At 35.9% G+C, this 14,498-nt stretch overlaps 1 long non-coding RNA gene across 1 annotated transcript in view; it reads right to left on the bottom strand.

The window, feature by feature from the left end:
- Positions 1–14,498, bottom strand: part of LOC145722601 (uncharacterized) — a 124,602-nt gene that overhangs the window by 2,508 nt on the left and 107,596 nt on the right. Inside the window, exons 7-8 of the long non-coding RNA XR_014146969.1 lie at positions 8,908–8,971; positions 220–287 (exon numbers count right to left, since the gene is read on the bottom strand). This is a non-coding gene — a long non-coding RNA (uncharacterized LOC145722601). The remainder of the gene's footprint in view (positions 1–219; positions 288–8,907; positions 8,972–14,498) is intronic.

The raw sequence follows: 14,498 nt of genomic DNA, 5'->3' as shown, positions 1-14,498 counted from the left end.
CCTCTGCTGAACATTGAGCTGTACTGGAGATACAGCCATAAATTAAGACAACTGATAGTTTAGTTGTATGACTAGCCTAGTAGCTTTGAGTCTCAGTTTCACCACTGGTGAGATAGGGCTAACACCACATATCATGGGGTTTTGTAAGAGTGAAACAAGATGCTTGATACGATGCCTGGTACGTGCTCAACAAATGCTAGTTCTCTTTAATTTCCCTACCTGAATGAAGACTTAGGAGAGGAAGAGTTGCATTTCCCCTTCCAAATGTATAATACTTCTCTTAGATCCTTTGGTAGGTTAAGAAGAAACAAAAATTGAGAAAAGTTCAATGATTAATCAGAGATCAGTCAGTAAATAAGGACATCACTGAATAAAGAACCTACTTTTTCCAATGCCTACTCCCACCAATACCTACCTATTTTTCATCATATTGTATTTCAGACTACAGTATATGCATTATGAATGAGCTCAGAATAATTTGAAGAATATTTATTTATAAAGGGTTGATGCACAGAGATGTGGATATACAGAAGGAGAAGAGTAGTAACCTGGATCTACTACCGGATCTAAACCTGGATCTAAAAGCAGATGGAGATATTACCACCCTCAGGTCAAAGAAGGATTGGGAGCAGTTGCCAAAACCTGGAACAAAAGAGGGTGATGTAGCAGAATCCTTCTTGAGTGACCTGTATTTGGGGGACATACCTAGCTGAAGGCGACCTTGCAAGAAGGAAGCCAGAAGAACCACTCCTCAGGCCTCATTCTTCTCCAGCTCTCCAGTCTCCTACAGAAAGACTACATTAGCCTAATCCAGCTGGAAGCCAGAGGGCAAGGGATCACTACTGATATAATCCCTATAGATTAGTCTCCTAGACACAGAGGAGAGAAACTTGGAGAGTGGATTGAAAGGAGCAGATGCAAGATGTCCAGCACAAATTGCAAAGGTGCTAACTCAAATGTTCACCACTATTGTTTATAATTCTGAATACAAATTTTTAGTGGTGACTGTTTTTTGCAACTAAGCCACAAAAGTCTATTACATTCAAACATACCTCAAGAATAAAACTGTAGTGGTAACCCTCTCCTCCAAAGCAGTTGGGATAAATGTTGAGAATTAAATCACAAAAAGTCAGTAAAGTAAAGGATTATTATATTAACTTATACACATACATTAATTGCGAATCTTTGGTAAAGGACCAACGCCTTTTCTTTGGTGTGAGTCTACAAACAACTGAAATGCACATGGTCTTTCCTTCATAAACGGCTCCCATAGCACATCACCTTTGTTTCCTTGTATTTGTTTCTTTAAAGTTGTATGAGAACTTGAAAACACTTGTGTAGCACTGCCGGCATAGAACACTTCTAGATTTTTAATAAATTTTCCCAATATTCTGTAGTTATCTTGCCCACCCCAATTTAATAGACCTCTTTATATATTCTCTTGAGATTTTATAAAATATCCAATGTAGTTTTTAACTTTTACTGTCTAATTTAATTAATTTGTGTAATATTTGTTAAATTATATAATTACAATAAAATGAAAAATGTCAAACAGATTTAGAAATAAAAACAACTGTCTTTTATTATACAAAATTCAAATGGTGGGAGTAAATAGACACAAGTATAATAAAGAATTGACGGCTTCCTGAGAGCCTTCAGGAAGCAAAAGAACTTACAGTGAATATTACAAGAATGGAAGTCAGATTAATCTGGCAAGTCAGCTAATAGAATCAGGTTAAGAAATAGTCTACTATAATAAATAGCACTAGTTTACCCAAATCTACCATTTGCAACACTGTCTCTTAGAGTCAATGTGCTTTACTTAGCTCTATAAATATGTATTTACTGGATAAATGGGCAAATGAGTGGATGGAGAAAAGGAAGGAAAGAAGGGAGGCAGGCGTTTGAAGATTCAACTCAAGCCACCTTCAAATACATGTCCTCTGCATCAAGAAAACAGGAGAGGGGGAACAGCAGGGATGATTCTTAAACCACCACGCATGTATACTGGAATTGAACAATTCAGTAAATAGATGGCACATGGTAGAAGCCAAGTCTGTCACTGTACAAATGCGAGGTTACAAATAGAGACCAGATGATCATGTAGTAATGGATTACAGTTGGAGACATCAGTATTAACATGTTTACCTTGACATAATATTAATAGATACATATAGAAGTACTTACAGATATGTATGTATACACAGTTAGTATATACACATACTATTTTCTTACTCTGTCAGCTAAGAAGGCCTAGAAGCAAGAACATCCCTGTAGTGATGAGTGAATCTAAGGCTCAGATTTTTGTTTCTAATGCCATTCTTCAAAAAATGGAACAAACAATCCTTGGAGAAATGACTGCCTCAAGAGCCAAAGTAGGGAATATACAAGATGAGCCTGAAGAATCTTACAGTGCCAGAAGATAAAGTGCTAAAAGCAAACAAACAAAAGTAAAAACAAAAGAACATAATAATAAGGGCAAGTCAAAGGACAGAAGCCAACTGAAAGGGCTCCCAATGGTCAAAGCTGGAAAAGTTTGAGCAAAAAAATTTATAAATAAAGTCAAATAAATGGGGGAAAAGGAATAAATCTTCCATGCAGAAGAATTCTAAATACCTTATGTACGATATTCTACCCTCATGAAGTAAAGCATAACTCTCATTTCTCAAGTGTAGGCTACTTTCCAAAGAGGACAGTATGTAAAGGGGGGAAAAGAGTAACTACACAATGGAGAAACCTGACAGACACTATTTTAGCCAGAAGATAAAAGATAATATCAGCAGTGAAAAGTCATGTTCAAAGTATGTGCCTTTTCATAATGTAATGAGAATGGCACTTTATAGTCTCTGTACTCTTCCTCCCCAGAACCCATAACTCTAGTCCAATCATGAGAAAAGCACCAGACAAATTCCATTTGAGGGACAATCTACAAAGTACCTAATCAGTGCTCCTCAAAACTGTCAAGGTCATCAAAACAAAAAAAGTCTGAGAAACTGTCAAAACCAGAAGGAACTAAAGAGACATAACACTAAATACAATATGGTATCCTTGATAGGATACTGGAACAAGAAAAAAGAGCATTAGTAAAAACTAAGAAAATCTGAATAAACTATAAATTTAATGAGTAATAATATATCAATATTGATTTATTAATTGTAACAAATTCACCACACCAATGTATAACATGTTAATAATAGGGGAAAGTGGGTATGAGGCAGAACTCTGTACAATCTTTGCAAACTTCTACAAATCTAAAACTATTCTAAAATTTAAAACTTTTTTTGAAAAACTTATTAAAAGGGATATTTTTTGGCAACCATGAACCTATAATCTCTACATTTGTCCAAAGCAAGGAAAAATAAAGCTTATCTTACTTCCCCAAGCTCATCTCAAACAACTTTTTCTCCCTTCTAACCATATTGGACTTCTTTTCAATCTTCAAGGATGACAGTTCCTAAAATTCTGGACATGTTGTTCTACTGCCAGAAAAACTCTCCCCAATTTTCACTTATCTGATACTTTCTTTTCTGTCTGAAGCAATCCACAAGACCTATCTCATAACAAAAGCCATCCAGAAAGAGCAGAGTGGCATATCTAATCTTTCTTTGAATTCGGTAGGAATCAACAGAAAAATAGCCCCCATTCATAATGCAAACAGTGAGAAATTCAACAAGAGGTAAAGAAGAGGTACTAACGTTATAAAATGTTAACTTCCTATTCCCTCCTCAGTTTCACTTTTGATGCCAACCAAGTTTTTCCCCCACCTAGAGCCCAAAAGCTCCTTTGCTCCGGTTTGCAACTAGAGAAGCAATGGAAATAACAAATTAAGAGCCTAGGGGCCATTTGAGGTGGAAGCTTCCAGTCTGCTGAAACTATGAAATTGACCCTAACAACTACAAGTAAGGACTGTTACTGGTAGCAGACACTGCAGAATCTGTATGCCCTTTTCTTGTTTAAGTGCCAGGAGGTGGACACCAATACTTTTGTTTCCCACAAGTCCATAGAGGAAACATAATTCAAACTTGTCTAAAGGGATAAAATCAAGAAAAAAAAATACGAAAATTATACCTAGCCACTTGGCAAACAAGTACTTATTAAAAAAAGGGCAAGTAGTAGAAGAAATTTCCAGAAGAAAGCATAATTTTACATGGCTTTTCTCCCTTTTAGGACCTAGAATAGGTAAGTGTCAAATTAAAAATTTTGTGGGGGCACCTGCGTGGGGCAGTCAGTTAAGCGTCTGACTCTTGGTTTCGGCTCAGGTCTGATCTCAGGGTTCTGAGATCAGGCCCCACATCCAGCTCTGTGTGGGTTTCTCTCTCCCCTTCCTCTGCCCCTCCCCGCCGTGTTCTCTCTCTCTCTCTCACTGAAATAAATAAATCTTTTTAAAAAAATTTGTCAATTCCCTTTTCTTCTTTGTAGCACTCATTACACTTGTAATTATTAAGATCTGTTTCCTGCTATAATATTGCAGGGATCATTCCATTTTGTTAACTAAATCCCCACAACCTACCTTAGTGCTATTACATAGTAAATGCTCAGTTAACAGACTTCTTGAGTGATAAAATATTTATGCCTCTTATCTAGTTTCTGAACTATTTTAATGCAACCAGATGTATATTTTTTTAACTCTACTTCTTGGTCTTAATAAAGTACTTAAATCAATTTTCCTTCAGGGGCTCCGCTATCTTACTAATGAAATTTAAAAACTGTTTTAATTATAATTTCTCAGTCTGCATTATACCCAATGACACAAGAGTTTAAGCAGAAATTTATTTATAATTAATTTGTCCTTTTCCAAAAAGGCGTCAAAAATGTCTGTCACTTGCCTTTGAAAGACCTGGCTAAATGGCTCCTTAAACCTTCCGATTAATCTAACCACAGGGAATATTAAATATTTAGGAGTGAAGTGGCATCTAGTTTGCCAGAACAGTTCCATTTAAATTATACTCCCTTGTAACCAATTGTAACTGATGATTTAATTAGGTGGATGGAGTGACTTACAATGATCATTAATAAGCTGTGTTAATGTCATCAAAATTCCTATTCTCCAGAGTTGAAGGAACAGAAAGGGAAAAAAAAAAGAAAGAAAGAAAAACCTACCTTGTAAGGAAGATGGCCTATTTCACAAAATTCACTTTTTTTTTGTCCATCCAGTAATTAGCCTTGTTTTGTTTGGAATGTTCACACTAATTACAGCAACAGCTTTATTTTGCTTTGTATAAAAGACTGCTTCACTTGATAACATTTGTAGAAAAAGTATGCATTGTGTAGCTATTACAAAGCATCTAAAATGATAGTTTCGTTTTCTTTTTCTATGGGTATTCATTCGTAAAAGCTGTTCTTATTATTAAATCTGGGTCAAATAAGCAGAGTATAAGAAAACTAATATGCAAATAAAATTAGGTCTTTAGAGGCTATATATATATATACATACACACACACATACTTCAATGGCTTTTAAAACATTTTATTTTGGAGCCCATATGTGGACTCCAAAAAAAAAATTTCAATCCATCTTCTAAACAAAAACAGACATGGAATAATGTCTATGAAGAATATCCTGAAGGATCCTGGATTTACTTCAGAGGCTAACAACAAGAAAACTTCCTTGAAAAACAAAACAAAACAAATTTCCTTGAATCTTGCTCAGAGAGCAGGCAGACAATGATACTGAGTGGAAAGATGGAAACCTATATCCAGTGTGGCAGGACCCATTGTGATCTGCTGATCATACTGATTCCATATGACACCCACAAAGGAAAGAGGCTTTCACTTCTCATTTGTTATGTTGAAAGTGATCTCAGCAATGAAGAAATTCTGTTTCAAATTCCCCTGTTATCTAAATGACAAACCCTATACCATTTGCTCATAGCAACAGGAGGAAAAATGGAAGTAGGCTTAGTCCCATGAATAAGGAGAACAGCAGCCATGGTGGATCCTTAAAAAAAAAAAGCCCATATATCCAAAGTAACTCTCTTTAAACCCAACAAGAAACTCCCACAAAGGATTCATTATTTATAGGAGTCTCTGCACTGAAATGGATTAAGACTTACTTGTCCTCAAAGAAAGAAACATAAGACAACTAATTCAATAGAAAGGATTAGTTTATCTCTTGAACCAATTAAAGCCACTATTACCTAAAAAAGTAAGATAACCTGAAAAATATACCATGAGGCTGGCAGCTTTTATTTGAGAGGAGGAGGGGGCAACATCAAGAAAATCCCAATCAAAGAAGATAATTGCAGAACACACTGGTAAAGTCCACCAATGACAGACACAACGGGCATTCATTCACGCTTTCAACATCTTCTACCAAATACGCAATATATTCAAGGTCCTGCACTCGTATGAAGTGGGAAGAGAACAGAATATAGCAATGGATGAACACCACTTAAGTGCCAGCACCTTTATGTGTGTTACCTTATTTCTCTCTCCTTATAGCCCTGTGAAGTAGGCTGTCATCTTCATTTTACAAGAGAGGAAACAGACACCACACCGAGCATTAAGCAGGTTGCTCAAGATCACACACCTACCAAGTGGCAGAAGCAGCATCTAAACTTCTGCTCATACAAATCCCCACACAAGTTCTTGCAGAAGAAATAAAGACATCATCTACCCTCCAAAAACTGATCCCTGAACCAGGGAGAAAGAGCACAGATAAAGACCACGGTAATAAATATGTCTGCAACAGTGCTATAAGGAAGAGCACATGCAGTACCTTAGGAGTTGAGAAATAAGGGAAGATCTGCAAGAAATGAAATTTAAAGTTGGGCCCATGGTAGACTGTAACATGTGACCCATGAGGCATTGCAGAAGAGTGTAAACAAAAGAATAGAAGCAAAACAGTATAATGTAGGTTTGGGACACAACAAAAGCTTGATTTTGGTTTCAGAACAGGGTACAGGTAAGCAATGTGCTTGATTTACAATGCAAAGTGGTGATCTGCAGTATCATCTTTGGAGAAAGGCTATCTGGATTCAAATTACAGCTTCACCCCTTGTTAGGCTGTCTGAACTTACGCAAATTAAAGCCCTCTAAACCTCAGTGTCCTCATCTATAAAATAAGGATACTGGTACATATCCCTAGATTTGTTTCAAAGATTACATGACATAATATATGTCAAGCTCTTAAGATGACACCAGACACATAAAAAGTGCATTAACTGTTATTAATAACTATTGTTTTTATGTGGGGAAGTAGTAGAAGATAAGCCTGAAAATGAAGGTTGGGCCCATACTGAAGACTGGTGTGAATGCCACAGAGAAGACTTTAAATAATGTACTAAAGGAAAGAGAGAGGTAATACTGAAAGTTTCTGAGTCAAGCAATTTTATAATAAGAGACTACTTCAGAAAGAATGTGTTGGTGGTATTCAGGATGGACTGGAAAAAAGAGACTAGCATTAGTGAATAAATTAAGACAAAAGTCCAAATAAGCAAAGGTACAGGAAGATACCCACAATCCACCACTACCACCTAAAGTGGTGGAATGGAAGTAAATATAAGTATAGACAACAAAGATAATACAGAACTAGCCCTCACATCCTACTACAGAGGCAGTCTGGGGTTACTGAGGCAAATATATTGATCCTCTAAACTTACTGCATCTGCACTCATAAGAGATGCAGTAATGAAATCCTATGGCAATAACTATGTAATCCTACAAATATTAACTGAGTTTGTCCAGTTTTGTCTGCTCTGCAACAAATGTTTGCGATACAGTATTGAATATTAGGTTACATTATTCCCATCCTCAATGCACTCAGAGTCTAGTATGCTATCTAATGGAACATATATTAGTAGCCCAATAAATAGTGAATGGTAAAATGAAGTTTGATCACATCAATGGCATTTCTGAGGTCAAACAGACCATCATTTAAATCTCAGCCTACACACTTATTAAATCTGTGATTTGGATGGATTATTTGGTATTCCCAGCCCCAGTTTCCTTATCCAGAAGTAAGAATATGGAGTGTTATAGAGTGACATAATTGTGGTGAGGATTAAATGAAAGCATACATTTGAAGACTATCAAGACTAGAATCATATGATCTAAAATATAAATTAAGAATATTTAGGGGCGTTTGGGTGGCCCAGTTGGTTGAACGTCGCACTCTTGATTTTGGCTTAGGTCATGATCTCAGGGTCATGGGATCAAGCCCACATAAGGCTCCATGCTCAGGAGGGAGTGAGCTTGAGATTCTCTCTCTGCCCCTCCCCCCGTGCTCACTCACACATTCTCTTTCTCTCTGTCTCAAATAAATAAATCTTTAAAAAGAAAAGAATAATGTGTTTAAGGAACTAAAAAAAGGGAATTGGAAGCAGAAGAAAAAAAGACTTAAAAATATCAAAAACACTTGAAAAAGAATCAAAGAGAAGTGTCAGAAACAAAATATAAGTAAAATTTAAAATACATTGGATCAGTTAAACAGACACCTCTGAAGAGGTGCTTTATGAACTAAAAAAGACAGAATTGAAGAACTAACTCAGAATGAAGTACACAGAGTCAAAGAGAAACAAAATAAAAAGTTAGAAGAGAGAAGATAAGGTGTAAATTCCAACACAAATTTGGTATTCCAGAAAAAATGGGGAAGCAGAGGAGAGAAAACATTTAGATGAGAACATTTAAGGTTGCTTTAGGATAATAATACTTGGGTTTGAGAAACACAACAAAGACTGCTAGAGAAAAGTCGAAAATCTAAGAAGAAATGTTAAAAAAAAAGGGGGGTAGGTAACTATGGATAAAAATTTATTCTAAGAGGTAGTGATGATGATGATGTCATCTACGTGTGGCTGGAAAAACAACACAGAAGTAAAATACTTGATAAATAATATATTAATTGAAAGTGGGCAGTATATGTTGAAGTATCTTTAAGTCCTTGTAATGTTTGTAAAAAGACAGACTTACTTGTTAAATGAAATTGCAGAAATAAATCCAACCTCTTGTTATTCATAATAAATTCAAATGAACTCTGATAAAAAGAAACAAAAAGAATAAAGTTGGATACATCAAGTAACTAACTATAAAACTAAATAAAATCAGGGAAACAAATTTATATAAAACAACACACACCTTAACCACACACCTTAAGGGGAAAAAATCCTAAGGGACAAAAAAGGGATAGTATAAACAGGCTATAGGAGTAAAAGATTAAAACAAGAAAAAAACATGCTATGGTGAGCGCTGTGAATTGTGTAAGACTGTTGAATCATAGACCTGTACCTCTGAAACAAATAATACATTATATGTTTAAAAAAAAAAAAAAAGAAAAGAAAATAGTAGGAAGGGAAAAATGAAAGGGGGGAATCAAAGGGGGAGACGAACCATGAGAGACTATGAACACTGAGAAACAAACTGAGGGTTCTAGAGGGGACGGGGGTAGGGGGATGGGTTAGCCTGGTGATGGGTATTAAAGAGGGCACGTACTGAATGGAGCACTGTTTGTTATACGCAAACAATGACTCATGGAATGCTACATCAAAAACTAATGATGTGATGTATGGTGATTAACATAACATAATAAAATTTAAAAAAAATTAAAAAATAAAACAAGAAAAAAGTCATAAAAGAAGGAATAACAGAAGGAAAGAAATAATAAAGATAAGGATAGAAATCAATGAAATAGAGGGGTGCCCGGCTGGCTCAGTTGGGGGAGCATGCGACTCTTGATCTCAGGGTTGTGAGTTCGAGCCCCACATTGGGTAGAGAGATTACTTAAAAATAAAATCTTAAAAAAAAAAAAAAAAAGAGATCAATGAAATAGAGATGGTTGGTAAAGCCAAAAGCTAGTAGGTTAACAAACCTCTGGAAAGACAAATCAAGAAAAAGAATTAAAAATGTGTATATTAGAATTAAAGTGGGTAAATTACAATATGACAGTATTTAAAAATTTTTAAATGCTATGGAAAACTATAGGGTAACAAATTGAAACCTAGACAAAAAAATATATTTTGGAAATATATAAAATATCAAAATAGGAAAGTTGAGCAGACCAACAGCCATCATATAACTTAAAAGTGGTAGTTATGACAGTTTATTTATTTTTTTAAGTAGGCTTCACAACCCTGAGATCAGGAGTTCCAACACTCTACTGACTGAGCCAGGCAGGCACCCCTATGGCAGTTTATTTTAAGTTAAGCTAAATATGATGTGTTAAGCTAGAAATAAGAGTCCCAGAATCATCTTCCCTGAATAGTTGAGTTTAAGCTGGCCAAAAGAGAAATGTGTAAAAGATTTGGAAGGCAGAAATGAAGCAGCTGCCATTACTCTCTGAAGGTTGTCATAGTCAGATGTGGTGACAGACTAGTGGTATGCTGGAACCAGCCTGTGCCAGTTCACAGGAGCTGATTATGCATATTTTCACAACTTCAAATATGAAGACTTCATATTGGTAGCTTTAAATCAAACACGGTGGCAATATTTACACCACTGAAATTGGCAAACACTTAAATCAGTAAGCTCCCCCCTCCTTTGCCCCAGCCTGTTGTTAAATATTTTCAGCACAACACTGTAACAGACAGAAAAGTGTCAATGGGTTCCCTGCTAATCGAGAGTAACCCCTCAGTCCACTGTCTGATGCGTTGAAAGCAATGATGAACTCATTCATGAAATTCTAGGAAGTAAATACCCTGTAGTGTGATTATAGGATCGTAAAGTAGTTCTATTTTTAACCTTCTGAGGAACCTCCATACTGTTTTCCAAAGTGGCTGAAACTAATAGAACATGGTTGTTAACTATACTGAAATCAAAATAAAAAACTTATAAAAAAAGAAAAGAAATTCTAGACAGTATAAAAAGAACGTAAACTCCCTGATTATACTGCAAAGCTAAGTATTAACCTAAAACCCAATCTGGATACAAGAAATGACATTATAGGATCATTTCAACATATAAACATAGATCCTAAAATCCTAAATAAAATATAAACTAACTACTCTATATCATGACCAAACAGGGTTTATCACAGGAATGTAGCAACTATAACATCAAAAGATCTAATCAGCATAATGTACATTAATGGACTAAAACAGAAAAAAAGACCTGATCATTTCAATAGATGCAGAAAAGGCATTACACAAATCTCAATAGATCATTAAAAAGGAAAAAAAAATTTAGTAAACCAGAAACAGAAGAGGCCTTTCTTAACTTGATATATATCTGCCCAAATTCCACAGAAAACACATAATCAATGGCACAAGTTTAGACATATTCCCTATAATATCAGAAACACTGTCACTCTTAAACATATATTAAAGGCCATAAACCATAAAAAAGCCATAAGTCAATGTCATAAGCCAAAGAAAAGAAACAAAAGTATGAGGATTTTAAAGAAAATCAAAATGCTATTTTTTACAAATAATATTATCTCTTGCATTGCCAACCCAAGAAAATCAACAAAATATTTTTTTTTTTTAAGATTTTATTTATTTATTTGACAGAGAGAGAGATAGCGAGAGCAGGAACACAAGCAGGAGGAGTGGGAGAGGGAGAAGCAGGCTTCCCGCCGAGCAGGGAGCCCGATGTGGGACTCGATCCCAGGACCCTGGGATCATGACCTGAGCCGAAGGCAGACACTTAATGACTGAGCCACCCAGGCGCCCCTCAACAAAATACTTTTATAACTAAGAGTTGAGAAAAGGTTGCAAATAAAATATTCCCATGAAAATACAGACAGGTCTGTAACAATAACTAACTAATGTAAAGAAAACAAGATACTAGCAACAGCCTTTACAAAGTACCTATCAATTATCTAGGCATTACCCTAAAGTAAAAGGACATTTGCAGGAAAAAATAACAACTCTATTAAAAATGTTTAAAACTGAGTAAAGGGCGCCTGGGTGGCTCAGTCATTAAGCGTCTGCCTTCGGCTCAGGTCATGGTCCCAGGGTCCTGGGATCGAGCCCCGCATCGGGCTCCCTGCTCCGCGGGAAGCCTGCTTCTCCCTCTCCCGCTCCCGCTCCCCCTGCTTGTGTTCCCTCTCTCACTGTGTCTCTGTCAAATAAATAAATAAAATCTTTAAAAAAAAAAAAAACTGAGTAAAAAGTCATATTATGTTCATGGATGAAACAAATAGTTAAAAGATACCAACTGTCCCCCAGACTACTATACAAATTTCATGTCATGCCAAGAAATACTGAGTAAAACTGAATGCAATTTGTTAGGTGCTTTCTATAATTTATAATGAAAAACAGAATCGTAAGTAGGTAGGACAATTTAGAAAAATAAGAAAAAAATGGAGGACTTGCTCTAGCAAATATTATAAAGCCAAAGAGATAAAGATAAATGACAGAGAGATGAGACAGATACATATGCAGAGAGACAGACAGACAGTAATTAATGAGTGCAAGAACAGACAATTAGGCCATTGGAAAAGAATAGAGGAGCTTTGTAATAGATATCATAAATTAGTAGGTTTGGGATGCATTCTGGGGTAAATTGTATGGGACAGTGCCTCAGTGTAAAGAGACAAGAGCAATGCAAAAATATAAAGCTAAAGAAAAAAGATGTAGGATTTGGTATTTGAGACCGTGGGGGCAGAGTAGGAAATCATTTTTTAAAATAGTCAAAATTTCATGCCATAAGAAAAAAATTAATTTTAATGTAAATTTCATAAAATATTCCTGTTCAATGAAGAATTTCACAAATTATGAATGACAGATTGAGGGAAGGTATTCCCAATAAAGACAGTCAAGGATTAATTATAATAATGTACAGGGAATCCCTATAAATCATCCCCCCAAAACTGGAAATCTATAGGTAAAATGGGCAAGACTATGAATACAATTTATAAAAAGGAAAACCTTCAATGGCTAATAAGCATACGATGTTTGACCTCATTAATAATCAGAGAAATGCAAATTAAAAGGATGAGATGACACTTCAGCTACATTTGAATAGTAAAATTTAAAAGATCAGATAATACCAATTGGTAAAAGCCTCATGAACTGTTGGTGGAAGAACATTAGGTATGAATACATCCTGACACCCAACCCTTGTCCTCAAGCGAACACCTACAGAGATAATTGTTGAAGCATTGTTTCTCATACCAAGATGGCGGAGGCTCTAAGGTTTCCATCAATAAAAGAATGGGTAAATGAAATGTAATAAATGTGTATGATGAAAACAAAAAAACAATATACTTTAATAACAAAATATTTTTTAAATGTTGAAGGGGAAAATTAGGAGTGCACTGTATAGCATAACACCATCTACATAAACTAGAAACTCACACACACACACACACACACACACAAATAGCAGCATGTTTGTTATGGAATATGAACGTAAGATTAAAAAGGCATATGTTAGGGGCACCTGGGTGGCTCAGATGGTTAAGCGTCTGCCTTCGGCTCAGGTCATAATCTCCAGGTCCTGGGATCGAGCCCCACGTCGGGCTCCCTGCTCAGCGGGGAGTCTGCTTCTCCCTCTCACTCTGCTTCTCCCTCTGCTTGTGCTCTCTCTCAAATGAATTTAAATAAAATCTTTTTTTAAAAAGGCATATGTTAAATTCAAAAAAATGGGTGCTTATAGACACAGTGAAATGATTGTAAGTAATGAAGATAAAGGGGGGAAAATCACAAAAGAAGACAAAAGATATTAAGTAGTGATGAGATTGCCATGAATGATTAAGATTAACTCAATTCGGGCACCTGGGTGGCTCAGTTGGTTAAGCGACTGCCTTCGGCTCAGGTCATGATCCTGGAGTCCCAGGATCAAGTCCCACATCGGGCTCCCTGCTCGGCTGGGGGTCTGCTTCTCCCTCTGACCCTCTTCCCTCTCTTGCTATCTGTCTCTCATTCTCTCTCTCTCAAATAAATAAATAAAATCTTTAAAAAAAAAAAAAAAGATTAACTCAATTCTTGCACCTGAAGTTCACACTAAGAAAAACAAAATGATCTACGGGCCTCATCCTCAGGCACATATCCACATATTAGAAATGACCATCTGCATCCTATAACTAAATGCCAACTGACAGATTCCATTCCACCCAACTGATTTCCAGGTTGGACATTCTTAGGCCCAAATGATAAACTTGCACATCTAAACAGAAGGGGAGAATGTTATTTCTCCCTTCTCCCCCACCCACCACATGCAAAAGAAGAACTGATAGTGGCTTAGAAAAAAGCTGCCATCTCTAAATAGTACGCAGTTTTTCAAATCATGATTTTATTATCTCTCTACTTCTGCAAACTCCCAAATCTCCAAAGAGGAATAGCTCACAGATACCAGATTCATTCAGGGGATAAGCCTAAAATAGAAGTAAAATAAGGCACAGTTTGTCTAGAGACTTTTCCTTAGAAAACATAAACTACTCTATGCAATTATGTTGAGAATTAAAAACTGCTACAGATGGCTTACTAAGACTATTTATACCCTAAAACCATTATATGCAATTCTGTCATTAATTGCTAAAATCCCATTGATTTTAATCTACAAAAGTAATAAATCCAACATACCATAATTGCTTGTATTTTTAAGCCCTAAGAGATTAGACTTTT

Source organism: Leptonychotes weddellii, chromosome 7 (assembly GCF_054177405.1).
Source record: "Leptonychotes weddellii isolate Sample4059 chromosome 7, ASM5417740v2, whole genome shotgun sequence".
NCBI classification, from domain to species: Eukaryota; Metazoa; Chordata; class Mammalia; order Carnivora; family Phocidae; genus Leptonychotes; species Leptonychotes weddellii.
This window is presented reverse-complemented; position numbering and strand designations above follow the sequence as displayed.